The 21,766-nt window shown below is 39.7% G+C and overlaps 1 protein-coding gene across 5 annotated transcripts in view; it reads right to left on the bottom strand.

Moving 5' to 3' along the window:
- Positions 1-20,473, bottom strand: part of USP9X (ubiquitin specific peptidase 9 X-linked) — a 111,693-nt gene extending 91,220 nt beyond the window's left edge. For 2 of the 5 annotated variants that reach the window (XM_081276570.1, XM_081276575.1), the window contains exon 1: positions 19,613-20,473. The gene's annotated coding sequence lies outside the window, so the exon portion shown is untranslated. Of the gene's footprint in view, positions 1-17,559; positions 17,643-18,925; positions 19,110-19,612 lie in introns of those variants that run through there. The other 3 variants (XM_081276571.1, XM_081276572.1, XM_081276573.1) reach the window with 3 other exon arrangements.
- Positions 20,474-21,766: the final 1,293 nt, after the last annotated feature.

Here is a 21,766-nt window from a genome sequence, read left to right as displayed (position 1 = left end):
CAGAGGCTGCTGCATCCACTCAGCACCCTGCTCAAGAAGCAGGGCAGTTAGAGAAATGAGCTACCATCCTGCACCAATTCTGAAAGTTTTTGCCAGGGGAAAAGGCTGCCCGTAAGAATAGAAAATTCTAAAGTTCTCAAAGTAAACTGACTCTGCTTGGTTTAAGAGGGGGGTGATTCAGTTTACCAGAGAGAACCAGGGAAACAGAGAGCTAAGTATAACTTTCCTGAGGTCAAAATAAACTTCCAACACTGGTGTGGTAATTTATCCCCCCAAAACATGAGAATTACATAGAATAAGACTATGGGGCAATTTATATCCCAAGGCATCATGTAAAACAATACAGCAACCAGGCAGCAATTAGAAGAGGCTAACATAGCATGTCAATGGGGCAGACCTGCCCCAAGACAGGAACTTACCAAGAAAGCCTTGCTAAACTAAAACCACTCCCACCCTAAGGTGGCTACTACGTACAGGACTAAGGTTATGCCCTCTGAAGAACATCAGAGCCTGCATAACGGTGGTGGGGAGGGGTTTAAATAGAATTTAAGATCACTTAGGCAGTCACCAAATAAACAAGCAAATAACTACAAAGGCCATGGTGGTTGGGGTGAATGAGGATTCAGTATCCAAAGTTACATAATATGAATGGTCCAGTATTAAACCCAAAATTACAAGACATACAAGCAAACAGAATATGTGGCCCCTCATACAGGGAGAAAAAAGTATACAAAAGAAACTGGCTTTGAGAGGGTCTAGATGTCAGAATGTTAGTAAAAACTTCAAAACAGCTATTATGAGTACATTCAAAGGACTCAAGGATAAACACTTGAAGGAAAATACGATGACAATTTTTAAAGATTATCAGAGATTAAAGAAAAAAACACAGAAAATAAGAGTCAGGTACAATAACTGAAATGAAAAACTCCAGAGTAGTTAGTTCAACAGCAGCTGAATCATCAGAGGAAACAATCAGCAAACTTGTAAATTGTTAGATACAGCAATCTGAAGGAGGAAAAAAAAATGAGCAAAGAATTAGAGAAATGTGTGACACAATTTAAAGCACACTAACATGTACAATTAGAGTCCAAGAAAGAAAAAGACGTTAAGAAATTATGGTCAAAAACTGCTCCAAATTCAATGAAAATCACTTATTAAACGGAGAGATGCAAAATGAGAAATATCAAACTGCCAAAGGCAAATACAGAGATTTCGAAATTGAAAATTGAATTGAAAGAGCAAGCGAACCATCACAGAGGAAGGATTCTCATTGACTAGCTGAAGATTTTTCAATCAGAAACATGGAGCAAATTCAATGTGTTGAAAGAGAAAAACAAAACCATCAACAAAACTTCTTTCAAAAATGGAGTTAAAAAAAAATCAATTTGCAGCAGGACAAGGTGGCCCGTGCTTGTAATCCCACTGACTCAAGAGGCTGAGGCAGGAGGCTAGCCAAGTTTGAGGCCAGCCTGTGAAAATGAGTGAGACCATGTCTCACAATGAAACATAAAAAGTAATTCAAGTGGTATAATGTCCCTGGGTTTTATACCCGGTAACCGCCTTCCCTCTCCCAAAAAATTCAGTTGACAGCATGAGAGTTTGGTAGGTATGATCACTAAGAGGACTGGTAACTCCAATTATGCAATTATAAAAAAAAACAGCACAGGAGCTGGGGATATATAGCTCAGGAGTAAAGTACTTTCACAAAACCCTCATTTCAATTCCTAGTACGGCAAAAAGGAAACAGTATGAATGTGTTTCTTCTTTCTTAACTCATTTGAAATGCATTGTATAAAACAACCACCTGCATTTAATGAACTGTTGGGATTATTACATATAAAAATGTTTCCCATCAACAGCACAAATTAGCTCAAAAGGACCTAGACGTACGGTCAAAAGCTCAACAATCTAGGATGTGGTGATGGATTCTTACAGATAAAACATCAAAAGCAGGAAGAACATTAATAAAACCAGTTAAGTTAGATTTTATTAAAACACTTTGCCAGGCGTGGTGGTGCACGCCTGTAATCCCAGCAATTCAGGAGGCTGAGGCAGGAGGATCACAAGTTCAAAGCCAGACTCAGCAAAAGCAAGGCACTAAGCAACTCAGTGAGACTTTGTCTCTAAAGAAAACACAAAATAGGGCTGGGGATGTGGCTCAGTGGTCAAGTGCCCCTGGGTTCAATATCCGGTATCCTCCCCCACCAAATTAAAAACTTAAAGTGGAGGTGGGGGTGGGGAGTGTAACAGTAGTAGTGTACGCTTAGTATGTGAGAGGCCCTGGATTCACCAAAAAGAATAAAAACTTAAAAAAAAAAAAAAACTGTGGTTCAAAGGTCACTATAAAGACAGTGAATAGAGAACTCACAAAATGGAAAAAAAATTATAAATCGTGTATCAAAGACTTATATTGAGAATATAAGAATTCATAATAAAAAGACAATCCAATTAAAAAATGAGCAAAGAATCTGATAGGCATTTGTCCATAGAAGAAAAACAAATGACCAGTAAGCATATGAAAAGATGCTCAACTTTGGCCAAAGAAATGCTAATAAAAACCACAATGAGATACCACTTTGCACCAAGGAGGATGGCTACAGTAAGTGCTGACAAGAATGGGAAGAAATCAGAACTCTCATGTATTGCTGACAGGAATGTGAAATGGTGCAGCTGCATGGAAAACAATATGGCTAAGCCTCAAAAAAAGTTTTAGAATTTAACCATATGACTAAGATCTGGCAGTTATTCCTCTGAGTGTCTTAAGACTTGAACAGATATTTGTACACCCATGTTCACAGCAACATTACTCACAGTAGCCAAAAGGTGCCAAATGTCCAAGGCGAATGGGGAAACAAAATGTGGTATGTACAAATAACACAGTATTATTCATATTTTAAAAGGAAGAAAATTTTGTTCGTTAAAGATGGTTGAACCGTGTAGATATTACATTGAGTAAAATAAGCCAGTCACAATAGAACACAAATATTGTATTGACTCACTCATATGAAGTACACTTAAAATCATTAAATTTATAAAGAAAGTAGAATGGTAGTTGCCAGCTTCCCCGAACATATTAATGTTTTGTACCAGTGAGTAACAGAAGCTGAACTCAGCACAGAGGCAGGGGTTACAGGTCTGGACCAGATCTCTATCCCCCACATTCTTCCTCTTGGCTTTGCCCACATGCTGTTTTTAAAAGCATTTATGTGGTTCTATCTGATCTTTATGCATTTCAGCCTTGTCTCAACTCAATAACCTCAATCCTTCTTTATACCCCAGCCCTTCCATCAGGTTACCATACCTTTTTTAAAAAGTCATGTTATTTATTATAGTTTGTCATGAATTTAAGACCTTTTAAACTATCCTGTTTATTTTATTACAATTTTTATCGTCTTGCTAGTACTCTAATTACAAAGTAACATCACTTTTGAGCAGTTTGCTCTCAATCCCATTTTCATTTTTCTTTTCTTTTTTTTTTTTGGTGCACAATTTTGTAGAATGCAAGGGTTTTTTCAGCCATGCATATATACTGCAATATAAAAGGCCTTCAACAGATGATGTTTAATTTAAAGTACCATCTTTTTCTCTGAAGGTGGCTAACACCTCCAGAAATTGTTGGAAAGCTTTAATGAGAGAATGTATGTGAAGTGCCAGGTACACAGAAGGAGCCCAGTAAATGGTAGGTGTTGGTTATTTCTCTCTTGAAATGCTAATCAGATTATTATTGACTCTTGACAATTCTTATATTTGAACCTTCAGAGGCTCCTTATGATCTCCACACCAGCCCAGGGGAAAATTATTCTCCAAACTATAAATTACCAGGATTTTCTCCCAATATAAGCGAACTCCAACAGTTTTAGTAATGTAAACTGTCTTTATTATTCTATTCCATTAACACAAAATCCTACTATACTTTAATATTACTAAGTCCTACTTTTTTAAAGGTACATTTCAAGTCAAGATATCTTACCCTATATAAGACAATTCACAGCACAGTATTCAGAGTTTGTGCTGGCTCCCAAGAAAATGTGATAGTGGGAAGAAAATGCAACAGTGGGGAGATTAAAGAAACCATAACAATTTGACATCAAAATTATGCAGTGCTACACAACTTAATATCCCTTGAATGAAAGGATAAACAAATGAACCATCCTTTTAGGTGGAAATATAAGTATCTTTCCCACACAAACACAGAAATAACCTAGTAAACATTGGCATTGTAGTTTTAGTTCCAATAATTCAACTCCAAGCACCAGGTTCCTATCAACACCACCAAGCTGGCTCAAGTTTACTAATTCTGTTCTACTTTAACAGAATTTTTTAAAGCTAATTCAGTTACTTTCTATTTTAATGTTCCTTAAATATATGCAGAAATGAAATTACGATTAAACTCCTTGTGTTTACTGCTCTTACATAACTATAAAATCAGGACAAATTTTTAAACCAAATATAAACAAAATCATTAATATTAATAGAATGTGACAGATGGCAACATATTTCTGCTAAGGCATGGGTTCCTCTGAGTTTTATATATCATATCACATGGGAGACTTAGCTCTCCTACTTCTACTTGAATACCACTTTGTATACATGGTGTGTTGTGACATCATTTGCCCTTGGAGCCAACAACTCAGGTGTTAAGTTTATCTCTATATTCCCACAAAACAAATGGTACAACTGAGTACCAAGACATTAAAAAAACAGAGGTTAATAAGTACTGAAATGCTGTCAGTTCTTGATTATAAGGCAAAGTCATTCAGGTAATCCAAAGTACACATACTTATGATCAACAGTATCATAGAAATGAGAAGACTTGCTTTAAAAAAAAAAAAAAACTTTTAATTTGAACATAAATTCAATGTTCAAGGTCAACAAAGAGATACTTAAAAGGCCAGAATCTTGCAGATAATGGGAGGGATGGCTCAAAGGATATTAAGATTTGGATATTAAGTGCTCCAAATTTAGGAAATGCTGTATCTTTTCTCCCCTTGGACATTTTGCCACAACACTGTGAGGCCCACTACTGTGTGCGAAAAAGCCCCCCTCAACCCATCTATTTCCTTTGTCATTGATACACATTACAGTTCTAACCCTGGAACAAAAAGTTAATATTCACCATCATCTATATTATATGAGGATTTATCATGTACATACCACTAGGTCTCTTTTTAAGACAAAGATACACTTTTACATATTCCTTTATTTACTACATACTTACAAAGGGTGTGAAGTTCCAATAAATTCCAGTCCCTAAACAAATCAGTCAATTAAAAAAGTAATGTTGACCTAAAATATTAAGAACAAGACACATATCAGGTACTCAAACCTTCTGTAACACTTATCCTTCTACTCTGTTGAAATGACAGGTTAAGATATACAACTCAATTTCTGTTAATAGCATTTATCATGTTTGTCAAAATTATCTTAACACTTTTAGAAGTTATAAATCCAGTCATGAAATGCTGGTCCAACACAATGAAACAAAAATCTCATTTTCATCATAGTCAACATTTCAAAGCAAATCATTAATTATAAGCATTTTGTGTGCATCTTTTTGCCTGGGATCTTCCACGACTAGTTTGCTTAAGTTGCAAATGTAGAGGTGTAAAGGAACTGAAAAAGGAAACCAAAGAATTTCAAATTCCTTTTCAATGAAATTACCTACCATGTATTTAATTGCCTTGTGATCTAATTCATATAACCAAACCGTTTGATGAAGCGATTAACTGAGTTTTCATATATTCAGTTGTACAATTATTGCCACAATCAATTTCAGAATATTTTTTTCACCCCCAAAAGAAACCCCATACCAGAGCTGAGGGTGTAGCTCACAGGTAGACCACAGGCTTATGTGTGAGGCCCTGGGTCCAATCCCTGGTGGAAGGAAGAAATCCCATACCCATCAGTAGCAATCACTCCCAATTCTCTCCACACTCCTTTCAGCCCCAAGCTAACCTATTCTGTGTCTCAATGAATTGAAATGTTTTGGATATCATATAATATGATGGCATCATATAATATGAGGTCTTTTGTAAATGGTGTTTTTCACTTAAGAATGTTTTCAAAGTTCATCCAAGTTGTAGTATGTATCAGTACTTCATTTCTTTTATTCCTAAATATTCCATTTTATATATAATATATACATATACATTCATCACTTGATGGACATTTGCCTTGATTTCTCTAATGGAGTTTTAAATATATAAATTCCATTAAGCTGCAAAAGGATGGCAAGTTGAAGGACATCTCAGCTAATTAGCAAGGCCTCATCTCAAAAGTTAAAAAAAAAAAAAAAGCTGGAGATGTAGCTCAGGGGTAGTAAAGCACCCCTGGGTTCTCAGGTATCACACACACACACACACACACAAAAGAAAGAAAGCACACTTTATTATATGTAAGTTATAAATTTCAGTTTAAAGAATCTACAGTAGATAAGTAGTCTCAAATAATACTGAATTCTCCTGGCTTGGCATTCTATTGCACTGGTTCTCTCAAGAAAGTGTGGTGTAGGCCTTTAATCCCAGCAGCTCTGCAGGAGGATCACAAGTTCGAAGCCAGCCTCAGCAACTTATGGAGACCCCATCTCTAAATAAAACATAAAAAGGGCTAGGGATGTAGCTCAGTGGGGTTAAGCGCCCCTGGGTTCAATCCCTGGTACCCTTTCCCCAAAAACAAAGTGTGGTGTAGGGACTCCTAGAGTCTCTGAGATCTTTTTTCAAGGGGACTGAGGTCAAAATTATTTCCCTAATAAGACGTTTGCCATTTTCACTGTCATTCTCTCTGTTACAAAGGACTTCATCCAGAGGCTACATGAAGTAAAAAACAGAGAATCTGGGGCTGGGGATGTGGCTCAAGCGGTAGCGCGCTTGCCTGGCATGCGTGCGGCCCGGGTTCGATCCTCAGCACCACATACCAACAAAGATGTTGTGTCTGCCGAGAACTAAAAAATAAATATTAAAAAAAAAATTCTCTCAAAAAAAAAAAAAAAAAAAAAAAGAGAATCTAGCTTCTAGAGATTTACAAAAATTGTAAAACAAAGTCACTGATCTCACCAAGGTTTTTCTTTTGGAAAAATTCTTTATCATAAAAATACACTAACATGCAATGGGTTATTTTTAAATACATACATAATTTTTAAAGATATATTTTAAATTTCCAAAATAGGAAATATTGATGGATGTAGTCCCACATAAAATCTCTCTGGGGTCCTCAATAATTTAAGAGCATAAAAATCTTGAGACCAAGTTTGAGAATGACTAGGCTAAGAAATAAAATTAAAAAATAAGTTTCTTTTGCTGGCTCTATTACAATAATAAAAATGAGGTCTGAGTATTTTCTCTAAATCATCTATGCCAGACAAAACTCACTGCTACTGTATGTACCTGTATACTTTCATCTTCAATTCCAAAAACATGATTCCCCGGTAAATATTATTTTCCCTAGCTGGCCATATCACTTTAACAGCTGTAATGCACTTAAAAGTTAAGCCAAACTTCAGATAAAAACTTAACCAAGCTTTGATCTAGGGTTGTAGCTTGGTGGTAGCCTGTGTGGGTAGATTCCCAGCACCCTGCAAAAAACAACCAACTAGAAAACAAAGCAAAACAACTCTAAACCTTAGCCAAACTATAAGCTGCTCTACCAGTAAAGAAATTATACCCCTGGCTACCAAGTGTATTTTCCTTAAATTCACACTATGAGCTATTGGCCAAGTACAATTAACCCATTCTAAATAAAACAAAGCCTCCCAGACCCCACAAAGACAAAGAATCATAGGGGAGGAAACATTCAAATTGTTACACTATCCTTCCATTTACGTGCCAATCCAACAACTCCTAAATCTATTACTTTTTACTTTATTTTGCTTTAATTGAAATTTTCTCAAGACTCCAGTTTTATCCACATATCTGCTGATAAATGTAAAATTTAAAAACTTAAGGGTAAAAACAAAAGACCTACCTTAAGTCGTGTCTTGTATACACACCTTGATTTTACACATAAGCATAATAAGAACCCAAAAAGTTAGTGAAATGATTTTATACAGAGTGTGGGATAACTGGAACTATAAAATACAGCCCTTCTGACTGGAATCCAGTTACCCCTCCACTACATCACTCTCACGTAAAATATGAATGCCATTAAACATACAGAGATACGAAAAATTGTGCTCTATATGTGTAGTAAGGATTGTAAGGAGAGCCTACAGTTAACACACTCTGATGCCAGATTCTAGCCCCCTGTATTTGGGAGGGGTAAAGGTGAAAAACACGTATGTTAATAATCCACTTCTATAACCCAGATTCCTTTCTCTCTCTGCCCTTTCAACACACCTCAAACAGCAACAGCAGTCACTGAAAGAGAACTGGGGTTAGGAGAAGGAGTTGAAAGAGAAGACAAGAGAAGTATTTTGCTCAGGACTCCAATGGTGACAGAGAAGCCAAAGTCAAATTAGCAGCACATCCCTCATACAATGGGAGCCCTGTGAATCTCATTCCTCTATATTCCATTCTCTAAATCATTGTTTATCATCACTTAGCAGAACTATTAAAACATTGTCCCAATACCCTGCTATCTCTCTTCCAACACAATCAATGTGGGCATCAGAATTACCTTAAAAACAAATGTACACACACAGTCTCACTTAAACATGAAGGCCTAGCTCATTATCTCAAAATTTAAGTGCCCTAACATGACACTCAAACAATCCTTTGTGACTTGGTCTCAAACTACTTTTGTAGTCTCATCTCCATGCCCCATCCCTCTCAGTAACTCCAGTGTTCCTTCTACATTCTGCTAGTTTTTCCTCCACAAACATTATCCTTTCACTTTTCATTGATCCTTTATCAAGTAATGATTCTCAATTTTGCTCTTAGGGCACATCTGGAAATGTCTCATGTAATTTTTAGTTGTCACAATTTAAGAGGAATGGCACTTGTGGAGAGAGGTCAGGAGTGAGTAGGACAGCATCCCACAACAAACAATAATATGGCCAAACAGTGTCACGGTATATAAACCTTGCCTGATCTCACATCGATCCTTTGCCTTCCTGGAAGTCCCTGTTCTAATCTATAAAAGCCATCAAAATGGCACACCTCTGGGCTGGGGTTCTGGCTCAGTGGTAGAGTGTTTGCCTAGCATGTGTGAGGCACTGGGTTCGATTCTCAGCACCACATATAAATAAATGAATAAAATAAAGGCCCATCAACATCTAAAAAAATTTTTTTAAAAAGGCACACCTCTGAGGACCAGTAAACCACACCCACACCCAAACCCAAACCAAATAATTTCTTCAACTCTTTTACCATTGCATTTTCTACTTTTGTTTTGAGGTGCTGAGGACTGAACCCAGGGCCTCCTACGTGCTAAGCACAAGCTCTACCAGTGCTCCTCAGCCCCTCAATACCACACAGCTCTTACTCAACTGGATGGTTGTCTGTCTGGCCCATTTGACCTAAGAGCCTTGAAAGTAGAGATTAATTATCTTTATACTCCCCCTGTATCAAATGTTATTGAATGAATTCAATTTAGTCATTACAGTAAGATAGCCATCACCCAGTCCAAGTTCTTCATTTTATAATCTTATGGAGGTTAAACCACTTGCTCACTAGTTAGTAGTTACAACTATAAGCCAAGCCTTTTCACTGAGATTAGAGCTCTTTATTACCCATTACTCTGTCACAATTAAACTAAAGAAAGTTGCAGCCACTCATAAAAGACCACTCAGAGCCATGAGTGGTGGCACAGGCCTGTGATCCCAGCTACTTAGAAGGCTGAAGCAAGAGGATCATAAGTTCCAGATCAGCCTGGGCAACTTAGTGAGATCCTGTCTCAAAATAAGTAGCAGAGCACATGCAAGCACAAACCCTTGGGTTCAATCCCCAGAACTAGGGGGGTAAAGGGAAACCTCTCCCACAGCCACCTTCCCAGGAGCTGCTTCTGAAGAAATACAAAGAAAAAATAGAAGAGTTTAGAACAAAACAGAAGCATAGGAAAAATGCTATCCAAGTTCAGAGAAAATAAAGACCACTTCCAATTGGAGAGAATTAGAAAATACTCCTCAAAGATGACATGTGGCTCAAAGGAGATGGAGCTCCAATAATAAAACCAGGGAATATGAAGATTGAAGCACCGGGGTCAGCTATGGACCCTTTGATTAGCTGGGGAGGTTAAGAAAACCTTGCACTGTAGTACATGCCTGTAATCCCAGGAACTTGGAAGGCTAAAGCAGGAGGATCACAAGTTAGAAGCCAGTCTCAGCAACTTAGGGAGACTGTCTCAAAATAAAAATGACTGGGGATGTAGCTCAGTAGGAAAGTGCCCCTGGGTTCAATCCCCAATACAAAAGAAAAGGGGAAGGGGGATAATCTTGTTACAGCAAACTGGACTAGCTGGCACAGTAAGAGTTTTGAGTAATTTTGGGGAGAGAACACACTTGGAGGTGATTCTTAAGGCTATGTACCTGAATAGAAACCAAATAATCTTCCTATGATTTTATGATGCATTGACAGGATTCCCCTTCTCACAATGAACTGAGTATCAAGGCAATCCTTAGCTTTTATATGGCTCAAATAATGACATGCTCTGACATCAGACAAGGAATACACCTGAACACACTCCATTAGGTTCTTCCACCAACTCTAGGTCTGGCCCCACAATCCCTTTTGCCTGAGCTCAGGGAGCTCCAAGTCAACAACACATTAAGAATTCTGGTAACTCACTAATATACTTCTACAAAAGACACAGTAAATAGACATATACACACTGATTAAATATATGTAAATGAAGGCTGAAGCTGTGGCTCAGTGAGTGGTAGAGTGCTTGCCTAGCATGTGTGAAGCACCGAGTTGGATTCTCAGCACCACATATAAATAAATGAATAAAATAAAGGTCCATCAACAAGTGTATGTGTGTGTATATATATGTGTGTGTGTGTGTGTGTGTGTGTGTATACATATATATGTGAGATTTCCTGTAGTCATTTCCCTAAGAATCCAGACAAATGCTATACATTGGCATCATCCTTTAATTTACAATGCATTCCTGAGCTGCGCGAGGAGGTTGCATATCTGTAATAACCAGCTACTCAGAAGGCTGAGATGGGAGGATGGCCAGTTCAGAAGGCAGCCTGGGCAACATAGGCAGACCCTGATTCAAAACAAAAACAACAACAACAAAAACTCTAACAATTTATTCCTGAAAATCTGACAGAAGTCAAATCTTTCAAAGTCAAACAATAAAGTCACATGGTTTTAGGGGTTTTCCCTGCTCCCAGAAAGAAAACAAACCCCCATTACCTTCATCTTTCAATAAGCTTTATCACACATTTGCCATATTTTTCTACTTCATTCACCACCACCTAACAAGGTCAACATAACCCAACTAGCACAACCTAAACCACTAAAGTTAAAGATTCAAATCCCTAATCAGTTCCCTGACTCAAAGATACTCAGTTTGCTTTTTCACTCATTTTTTATAAAAATACACCTGAACTTGCAAGTAAACAAGATATAGGTGTAAAAACACAGTAAAGCTTTTGAAACCAAATTGTTCTCTGGCAGTACTATTTTGCAAAAAGAAAAAAGAAAAAAATCTCTTTCATAAGTACTGCACAGAAGTCTGAACTTGACTGACTTAAGAAAGAAGAGGCTTGGGGTTGAAGTTGAGACTATACAAAAACTAAATCTATCACAATTGAAGACTAACATTTTTTCAATGGAAAAAAAGGTATAGTATCCAGAAAGCAGGGCTCATTGTAAAGTTCGTATAAAAGACCCTCGCTATATCCAACTATAATCTGCACTGTCATCTCATTTCCCTAGTTCACAGAACATTAAGGAAACAAAGGCCAAAACTACAACTTACAAAAATAAAAATATATTATCAAGAAAACAAAATCATTTAAAAATTTTTAATTAAAAAAAAAAAAAAAAGAGCCTGGAGTCTTTCGGTGTTCATGTATCCTGTACACATCAGTAACTACTTAAGAGAAAATCAACAGACACATAAAATGAAACAGGCTTAAAAGAAATTATGTTCATAATATAACTGGCATTACCAAACAAAGGGAACTCCTAAAAAGGATACTGGAGGGCTAGGGCTGTAGCTCAGTGGCAGAGCTCTTGCCTAGCATGTGTGAGGCACTGGGTTCCATCCTCAGCACCACATAAATTTTTTTAAAAATATATTAAAAAATAAAGGTATTCTGTCCATCTACAACTACAAAAAAAAAAAAAAAAACAACTTTTTAATAGGGTATTGCAAAAACAAAACCATAGAAGTGGGAACACATGGGAGGTGGCTTATGGAGAATTGGGAGAGAAGTAAAGGGGGAATAGGGGATCACAAGAAAAATGATGAGAAAACAAGTAGTAAAGTTATATTAAAATTAACTATGACGAGAGTTTTGAACAGTCTTTACAAAAGTTGTCTCTTAAAAGGGGGGGAATATAAAAATAATGTCTTTCATCTGGGCATGGTGGTGTGTACCTGTACTGCTTGCTACCTGGGAGGCTGAGGCAGGAGGATCCCTTGAGTCCAGGGGTTTTGGACCAGCCTGCACATTACCATATTGAGACCATGACTCAAAACAATACAACAAAAAAGCCTTTCAGGATGAACACATGGCACATACTCAAGTCCTGAGGCAGAAGACAGAAGATCTGTGAAAATGTGACTTATTAAACTGGTTATGTAACTAAAGAGGATCTTTAATAATTAGAAATTCAGAGGTAAGCATTTACCGCAAAAAGTTCATCACAGCATAACAAAAAAAAAAGGAGAAAAAGAAGAATTTAAAAGTCATGGAGGAAGTTATGTAATGATAAACTCATTTAAAAGATTATAGGGCTATGAAAAATATTTATAGAAAGTTTAAAAATAGAATGGGGAGGGAATGTACCTACAGTATTTCCCATCTAATTAAAGATAAAAGATAAAAGATAAATGAAAATAGACCTTTCAAATAATATGGGTGCTTCTATATGGTGAAATTAGTAGAGGTGGGGTTTTTGTTTACCTTTTATCTTTTACCCCCTTATGCTCCCCAATCTTTTTCTTTATGACAGAACATACTAACTTCACAATCAGATACAAATTACAGAAAGCATAACATCTTTAGAAAGCTTTCCATTAAATATTAAATTATGGCTTAAGTAGCAAGCTTTGGTATTTTGAAAATTAATTTATACAGAACATTATCCCCCAAGACACCAAATTAATGAAATATTACTGTGTTTGACAATGCCCTTTTCCAATTTAGCTTACACCATTGGCCTGCTTTCAAAATGGTGTTGTCTCACAGACTTTTAACCTCTAAAGTGTTTCTGGAAATTGATTCTTAAATTCACTCTAACCAGTATATATGACAGGGACAATCCTTTCTTACCTTGTATTCCTGTTACCTTGTATATTACCTAATACATAATACTATACCCAGTACATAATAGGCAGTTTAATAGACAATTATTGGATTTAATATAAAATACAAAATAAAAAAGATTCAAGATAGATTTAGACAAAGTAATAAGCCTGAAGAAAAAGTAGGATATGCTGGAATTAATCTTTAAGTCAGCATTTCTCTAAGGATGATTCCCAGTGTGGGAATTTGTTAGAAATGCCTACTCTAGGGACCCACTCCAAACTTAAACAGGATAAAACTCTGAGGGTGGGCACAGCAATTTGTTTTAATAAGCCCTCCAGTTTGGGAACCACTGCTAGTAACCAGGAGCCAGCAAACCATGGTCATCACAGACCAAATTCATCCTCCTGTTTTTATTTAGTCTACAAACTGAGAATGGATTTCACACAGAAATATTTGTCAATTTGATAACAGGGATTAAACCCCAATTAAGCAAAATGGTGTATTACCCCCTACACAAACACCAAATTCTATTGTACTCAGACTTGAATTATACATGACTATCTTTAATTTCATTAATACAAAATTTATCCAATGTCCTTGATTTTGCCTTAGCCCACAAAGTACAATATGTTCATTATCCGGGCCTTCACAGAAAAGGTTTGCTGATCTCTGCTCTGAGTTAGAGGTCTTATCACGGAGAATAACCAAATCCTTCTAACATTATCTTGATCACAGACAAAACACTCTGTTAAGGTAAAATGTGGGCCTAATACCATAAGACAATTTCCATACTCTCTGAGGTCAAAGTTAAGGGGTAGACTTAAGAAGTTCCAAGTAGGGGCTGGGGTTGTGGCTCACTCACTGGTAGAGCACTGGCCTGGCTTGTGCGAGGCCCTGGGTTCGATCCTCAGCACCACCTATAAATAAAGGTATTGTGTGAAACTAAAAAATAGTAAATATTTTTAAAAATAATGGGAAAAGATGTAACCAACAACCAAAACTTACAACCCTCAATAACCAGTCAACAGGAAGGAAATGGGCATAAAAAGCAGTAATGGGAGGCTTCCCCCGCTCTCTCTTTTAGTTAAATTTCTTCTTGTCCCAATTCAGACTTCAGAGGATGGGATCTAATATCCAAGACTACCAAGCTCAAAATCATCCCAAGGCAAACAATTCATTTGATAATAGTTAACATGCTAATCTAACATGTACAGAGCTAGTGTGATTGATCAGTTACAGTTATTGTGAATGGCATTACTCTAGGTGATCTGTAATATACACACACAAAAAAAGGGACAGAATCCTGGACCATATCCATTAGGAGGGAGAAAACTCAACGTTAATTTTATAAATTACAAAGTAATTTTATGAATTACAAAGTAATGGTTTAGAAAATAATGTACTTTGTTGCATACAGAAATAGCTTTATGAAAAAGGTAATCTATACATGCCTATCTTAGTCATGCTACTGCATGTCTTTGAGGCATGCATTTGCTTCATTTGAAAAATGAGGGGGTCTGACTATCACCAAGATCTATTCCAAGACTCATCACAGAAGGATTATTAGGGTCAAGTGACTCCAAGTAGTGAAGAGTATAAGCAAAAGAGTGAAGAATTTTAAAAGATCATACCAAGAGCTAGGGATGTGACCCCAATAAATATTTGAATTTTTAAAAAGGAAAGCAATGCCTTCACAGATATTTAAAATACTAATTTTGGACCTGAACCATAAGGTTCTCAAAAGTGACGAATTAATGTATTAGATACACGTATGTGAATGAGAGTCTGTGTGTGTGCGTGTGTGTGTAATTCCTGACCTGACACCTATTAATCTAGTGTCTGAATTTTTCACTGTTTGTGTTTGAGTCTGGAACTTTTGGCAATGTGACTGACAAAACTAAATTCATGCAAGAATACTGCTGCCTAGTGGTAAAAAACAAAATGCAAAGGATCTCACCTCCCTTTTCCCTAAAATGAACTGCCCAAAAAAAAAAAAAAAAAAAAAGCAGCAGCAGCAGCCAAACAAACCATAGCTATACCTTAGTAGCTAGCTACACCAGAAGTTTATTTTAAATGCCCAGGGTCCTGCTCCAAATCTACTCAACTACAATCTAGAGAGAATAAGACCTAGGCAAAAATACTTTGAAAAAGCTCTAAAGATGATTCTGATATACAGTTGGGCAGAAAATCCCTGTTTGGAAGTAATTAAGAATCAAATTGGAAAATCATTTCCTGAATATACATATAGGACACAGAGGTGTATGTTAAAGGCCTCAGGACTTAACATGGGTATGTTAGAATAAATTTTAGGTCAAATATCTTAACAATACAGTATCACATTCCATTCCTTAAAAAGTATATTATATGGGGCTGAGGCTGTAGCTCAGTGGAACAGCGCCCGCCTCACACGTGTGAAGCACTGGGTTTGATCCTCAACATCACATAAAAATAAAGATTAAAAAAAAAAGTATATTACAATGATCATCACTTTATAACCAATAGTAATAACTGAATGATAATTTCAAGCCCCAATATATATGTGCAAATATTTCCTTTTCCTTATGTAAATTATATTAACTTTAATACTGAAATCCTATTTTCTATGATAATTTAACAAAGAGCTTTGAATAATCTTATGTCATATTAAGAATGCTCATAGGGATAGTTGTACAGCTTACTGGTAGAGCTACAGCATGCAGGAGGCTCTGGGATTCAATCCCCAGCAATGAAAAGAAAAAAATGGAAAAAAAAAAAGGAATGCTGAGAGATCTTAGTTTTAAGTTTCTTCTTCCCACACAGAATGTAGCAAAGGGGATCAAAGAAATTACACAAACACCAAACAAATGTCTATTATTGCTATTTTGTTCATTCCACGAAACAATTATCAAATGATGCCACAAAAATGCAAAAGCAAAACCCTTAGTTTTGAAGTTTTTTGTAAAAATTAAACTAGTTTTAAACTAATTAAAACTCAGAATTTTCAAGGTAACAGAATTTCACAATACTAAACATTCGCTTATGGGATAATTTAAATAACCTATCAGGCACAAATGCCTGTTTTACATCTTTTAGGAATGTTAAATTGTCTAACATTATTTTAGTCATAACAAACTCATCAACTTAACTATCACTCTGAACACTGTGGCAAACATATGGAAGACAAAGAACCTATTTGCTACAAAGTTTCAACATCTCCCTTGCCAAAGATATTTCTCAAATTACATTTTGATAGTCTTAAAACTAAATGTAAAGGTATTCTGGTATAGCAAACAATTCAAAAGATCTAATTTAAAAAAAAAAAAACAGTAATCAATCTTTTCACTAACATGGCACATTTGTTGAAGCACCACTGGTTGAGCCCCACAGACTTCAGACCCTCACCTGTGTAATGGAAATAATACTGTGTACATAATAAATGTAAATGCTTAATAGTGCTGACATATAATTAATACTCAATAAAAGTTAATTATACTGATAACTGAAAACAGGGAAAATCCATTCACTTATTTATCCACTTAAAAGTTTTCAACTCTGCATATCAGAATCATACACATTGCTTTCAAAATATACCTTTGCCCAAGCCCCAGATCGGACACCCTGAGGGTGAGACACAGGAATCAGGTTTTTAAAAACTCCCAACTGATTATAAGAGTTGAGGTCAATGTATTAACTCTTCCCCAAATAGTTAAAAAAGACTATGCTAAAATATACAAGAACTTAATAATAGATGGCTTTCAAATATATAGCTCTTAAAAAGAACCAAATGGAAACCAGAATCCTGTTTCTCAATTTTTGAAATGAAAACCATTTCAAGATTCAGAAAACCTACCAGCATGAAGGGAAAATATAATGCAGGCAATAAATGAAAGCATTACGTTCTTTTAGAACAAAAATCAACTAGTAGCTCAATAACCATGGGATAAGAACCCCTCCCACCACTTACTGCCAAAAGATTCAAAAGAGAAATAATCCTTTAATGCACATATGTATGTATTTCAAATAACGTTCTTTAACCTGATTTAAGGATTGGTTTCGATATTAAAATTCTGAAACTAGTGCATAAAGACATTAAAATTGATCTCATGAAATAAAAATACGCTAGAAGAACGATTGCATGTATCTAATTAATCAAGAACGGGATGACTGGCAAATTCATGGCAAACATCCATTTTCAAAACTATAAGCAGCATTATTAATACCACGTCAAAGAAAAATGATCTCTGAGGAGATATCCACAAAATCTCTCGTCTTCTTGAGATATCATAAAAGGTATTTCAAGATCCTGGAAGACAAAAGAGCCGAGTAAATCCTACTTGAGCATTCACCGATATTAAAAATAAGAGGGCTATGAGATACCAACAAGATACCTGAATAATTTGGTGAAAGGTAAAATGTACCCTTCGAAGTTACTTTTTGAAAGAATATAGATTCTCACATGTAGTGTCCTTGCTGTTATTTAGTCCCTCCAGAAATTCTCAGAAACTACCAAGGTCAGCAAACAAAAGAAACAGCAGAACATTAAGATAACAAGAATTAACAACAGTTACAAGTTCACGGGGAAAAATTTTATGAAAAGGAGTCAAGAGAAGAAACGCTATAGTCTAAAAGTTACGTTTTTAAATTAGAGAAAGCAAAACATGTTAGAAAATATCAAAAACATTTTTGAGTTCACCCTTGGAATATCGATTCAGAATACTTCAAGTTTTCCCTCAAGCCAAACACTGGAACAATAGTTTTAAAGGTTACAGTTACAAATATGACAAAGCACATGAATTTAAAAATTGAGAAAACAAATACTGACTTCTTTGTAAATTTATTGTATATTTTTTTCCAAGAATTTGGAAGGCATTTTGCTGAAACCAAAATGGCAGCCCAGTGAATCAGTCGACCAGTGAGATCTAAAGGAGTTTGCAGTCTCTATTTTTAAGTTCAAGTGTAAGGGTTAAGAAAGCCAAGCTAATCAAGGCTAACTAGTCCTCTATCATAAAGGTAAATAATCAGCTCCAAGAGAGGGTTAAGTACCTGCTGAAAACTTTCTTAATGCACCCAAAATGACTCTTCCTCAAGAGTGAAATTATACGAATGGTATTTAGACTCCGGGGTTTCCAGGTAAAAGAAGGCTACATTCTCTCCTCCCAAAAGAAAGCATGAATATTTAACCTAAACCTACAACTCGGTTAAATTCAGACAATCTGAATCAATTATACACACCTGTAAACTGCACCATGAAAATGCAATTAACGTTATAACTACGGAACCCCCCCCCCCCCCAAAAAAATAACAATTTAATCAGGAGCTACTAAAAAAAAAAAAAAAAATCTTTCAAACCCCAGGGTAAGTTCCAGTCTCTGCAGAAATCCACAAACACAAAAAAAGCCAAACAAAACAAGTAGACACCTGCTCCCTAACTCTTTAAATATTTCACAATGAATGAAAAATAAGTCATTTATCCAACCCGAAGCCTCACACCCCAAGAATCTCAAGGTTTTATCACTAACAAACTCTCACATGCTAATATTTTCGCAGAAACAGTTAAAAATAGAAAGGTGGTAGGTCCAAGCTCACTTGGAAGCGATTTCTGCATCAAAACATCTTTTCGCGGCTCGGGCCCTGGGCAACGAAGGGGGGGGGGGGGCGAAGGAGGTGCCGGGGGCCGATAACCCGGCTCCGACTTCCAGACCACAGGGCCGCGGAGAAGCTGCGGGTTATCGCGGGAGGGTGGGGGGAGGCGGACAAGTCGTCAGGCCTGATAGCCAGGCGTAGCCGAGGCCTACCGCTCCAAATCACTCCACCTCAGTAATGGCGTTTGGTGTCAAGTGGAAAGAGACTGGGGAGAAGAGCGGCCGCGACTCCGCGGGGCAGCAAGGCCCCGGGCGGGGGCGGCTCGCCCGCGGCGCTGACCCGGCCCCCGGTGCGGATGGGGGGGGGAGTGCTGCACGCCGCGCCCGGAGACTCCATCCTCCTACTCGCCCCCAGACAGGACGGGAAGGGGGAGGAGGGGGAGGGACGGAGCCGTCAGCCATTTTCCCTTACAGTCCAAAACACACAGACACGCTCTCGGGACACCGGCTAAGCAGAGAACACAACCCCGCGCTCGGCCGGCCAGCCCGGACCGAGAGGGGGCCGCGGGGAAGCCCCCGGCCCGGCCGGCAGACACTGAGGGAGGGACTTCACACACACCCCCCTCCCTTCACCCACATCCAGCTGTTGGCCCCGGAAAGGCGCGTCGCCCCGGCGCGGCTGGCTACTCACCGCACGACACAGGCGTCTTCTTCTCAGAACCGGGACACGCGGAGGCGGGACGCAGAAAGGGAGGCAAACCTCGGTCCCGGGGCAAGGCCTAACCTGGGAGCATCCCAGGCCTGCGGGTGACGGGCGACAAAGTGTCGAGAGGCTGCGGCGACCGGGCTCGGGAATGCGGGCGTTAAAACTAAGGGGCTGCACACGAGCGCTGGAATTCGCTCCTCACCGTGTCCACCCTGCAGCAGCGGTGGCCTCCGCCGCCTCCTCCTTCTCCTCCTCGGCCGGCAGCGGCCCTCTTCCCCCTTCTCCCCTCGGGCTGGGGCTCTAGCTGAGCTCTGAAGGGCTCCGGGCGGTGCGTTTCTCCTGCGTCACCTCCTCCCGCTCCTCCTCCTGCAGCGGCACCTTCACCTTCCCCTAGACGCCGCCTCTGTCCCCGCTCCAGGCCTGGTCGCTCTGCTGCGGCTACCTTCTCGCTCCCGGCGCCGAGCCGAGCACCGGGCGCTAAAGCGGCCGCCTCCCGTGAGAGAGAGGCGGCAGCAGCGGTCTCCCGCGAGGCCTGTGGGCTGTGCAAGGCGGGGAGGGGCTCGGCGCGGCAGAGGCCCAAACGGGCCGGGTGCGGAGAGGTTGCGGCTCCGGCGGCAGCGGAGACTAGCTTCCGCAGCCGCGGATACCCGTCCTCGTCAATATGGCGGATCCGACAAACCAAAAGAAAAAAAACCGCTCGACCAGTGGCGGCGGCGGTAGCGGCGGCGGCAGCAGCAGCGGTGGTGGCGGCGGCGGCAGCGCGGCGGCGCAGACTCCCACTACCCCCAGCACCGCCCAAAGGCCCGAGGTTCTCCGCCCCCTCAAGACCCCGCCCCCTCAAGACCCCGCCTCTCGATCCTCCCCCTGCCCCTGCCCAGCCCCCCCTCTCTCAGCTACCCCCTTCTCCCCCTTCTCCCCCTCCACCCGGGCTGCAGAGCCTGGGAGAACCGCGTGAGCCGCCTGGGGGCCGGGCCTGGCGAAAGACGCCCAGAACCCTGAGAGCCGGTTGGGGGAGGGGGAGACAATGCGGTAAAGATTGTTCACGCAGTACCGTTTCTTCCGGCCAGCCCCTCCAGGGTCATGCTACGGCCACAAAGTGTTCCATACCCCTCGGCTTGGGAACTGAACGAGGGCAGAGGTGGCACGAGGACGGACCGAAAGGGGGGGGATGGGAGGCCCGAGAACATCTAGCATACCACGCTGAAGAAGGGGCTGGGCGGTGGGGACTGGCTGGGTATGTGGCGAGGACAGGGTTAATCGCGTGAGCTGCAGCCGCGTCGCTGAGTTTGACTCGGGACGCTTGTTTTGTTCCATTGTGAACCGTGGCCCCGCCGACGAGTGCCCGGATGATGACGTCACCGGTCTCCCCCTTTTTCCGGGTTGTGGGGGGAGGGGCGGAGGAAAGATGAGATTTTAAGACCTAGCGCTGGGCGGTCGCTGCCGCGGTGCCTGGGGGTCCCGGCGGCACAGCTGACCCGTGTCACGTGACACACGAACGGGCCGGGCCACCGGTGGCGGCAGCGGCGGCGCGATGTCCCGAGAGTTTGGCCACCTGCTCCGTGCCGATAGGGGGAAGGTGTGGCTATATCTCCGTGGAGGGAGGAGGGGGTGTTGGGAGTGGAAGCCTCCTTCCCACCCTATGAGGGAGGCGCTCTAAGAAACTCATTCACAGGATCCTGCAGCATCAGTACCCACAAGCATTTAGGCTTCCTCACATCCCGACCAACCATTCTTTGGCCATTGGAGCCCTTGAAATCGACCAGCAAAAACAAAGATTACGCAGTGCCACCGACAGCACAGCTACTGGGCAGCACTAAATGTGGCAAGATTAGCCTGTTGACAAATCATCAGCATGATTCTGTGTTAGAACCCGGAAGGAACTTATGAACCCATCCGCTATGTCATGGACTATATTCTCACATGTTTATAATCCAAAATGCAGGCCCCATAGGGAAAAATTATCAAGCTAATCTCAAATAAGGAGTGCTTGGAACAATACTATACAGTCTACCTAAGCTACCCAAATGAAAAGAAAACAAATGCAATCCCTAATTTACCAGATTTTCTTTTCACTTAAAGTTCACTACTGATCGGATGCAAAATTGTAGTAAGATTCTATAAAACAAGATGTGTTATATT

Source organism: Spermophilus citellus, assembly GCF_964194105.1.
Source record: "Spermophilus citellus genome assembly, chromosome: X".
Lineage (NCBI taxonomy): Eukaryota > Metazoa > Chordata > Mammalia > Rodentia > Sciuridae > Spermophilus > Spermophilus citellus.
The sequence above is the reverse complement of the archived record's forward strand: the minus strand, read 5'-3'. Positions and strand labels throughout refer to the sequence as shown.